The 1010-nt window shown below is 37.8% G+C and overlaps 1 long non-coding RNA gene across 1 annotated transcript; it reads left to right on the top strand.

Moving 5' to 3' along the window:
- Nucleotides 1-306: 306 nt before the first annotated feature.
- LOC109593594 (uncharacterized) lies at nt 307-721 on the top strand. The gene is made up of 2 exons (XR_002191058.1): nt 307-460; nt 514-721. It is a non-coding gene; the product is annotated as an uncharacterized LOC109593594 (long non-coding RNA).
- The last annotated feature ends 289 nt before the right edge of the window (nt 722-1010 follow it).

Here is a 1010-nt window from a genome sequence, read left to right as displayed (position 1 = left end):
CCGGGAAAACGAGCTCCTATGCTTACCAGACTTCTTAGAGGACCTTATCTTGACCAGAGGACTCCAATGGTACAACTAGCGTGGCTCTATACCTTGTGTAAGAGAAAAGCCAAAAATCGGCGAACCGGCCGTTTTGTTCAGCCACCTTTTTTCATCTTCATCATCATCATCAAGTCCTGGCAATTCAGTTGGCGACCTGTATTTCAATATTGACTAGTGCCACAAAAATAATTCTTGCACCACTCTACTCCAAATAGTAATGCGCGGATCCATGTCCCATCAGATCATTCTCCAAGAAAGGAAGAAATGGTAATATGGCTTGTGGGTTCTATGAAACTACCTACACGCCGCCATTTTGTTATTTAATAACATGTGCTTGAAAATGGGTGTGGCCGCGCATGCTCAGATCATTTCTCTAATTACTCGTATGTAACATTGAAAAATGGTTACAGTGAAGCAGGTAAGCTTACATTGCGCATTAGTTATCATTGTATGCTGTCTTATTCTGTATAGGAAATCCTTCAGGAACATCAAAAGTAGATTATCCAGTCTACTCTTGGTAATGTAGAGGCACACTATTCCTATTTGTTCAAGTCCTATTGTTGCAGTTATTATCTTTGTAGTTTGAGTTTCATTACTGATAAATGTTTTCTGTTTCATTATTCATAATCAACTTTCTGTTTCATTAGTAATGTAACTCCTTATCTATGGTAGAGTACAATTTTATAGAAACGGGCGTGGCTATATGGGTGGGGTTTGCGCATGCGCAGTCGTGGTACTCCTCGTGAACTGAAGTGTCAGTAAAGAAGAGTCCTGCTCTCAAGAGCTGTTATCTGCTTATCTAACTGTCTTTATTAAAGTGCTGGTTCATTAAGAAGACTCAGAGATAAGCTTTGATACTACTTATAATATTAATCACTATAGTAATTATTATTACTGAAACTGATTAGCCTTTAACACCTGGTTAATTTTCTTGTACTGTATATATAGTATTACAGCTATTATATAAC

Source organism: Amphimedon queenslandica, unplaced genomic scaffold, assembly GCF_000090795.2.
Source record: "Amphimedon queenslandica unplaced genomic scaffold, v1.1 AMPQUscaffold_716_Cont27268, whole genome shotgun sequence".
NCBI lineage: Eukaryota > Metazoa > Porifera > Demospongiae > Haplosclerida > Niphatidae > Amphimedon > Amphimedon queenslandica.
This window is presented reverse-complemented; position numbering and strand designations above follow the sequence as displayed.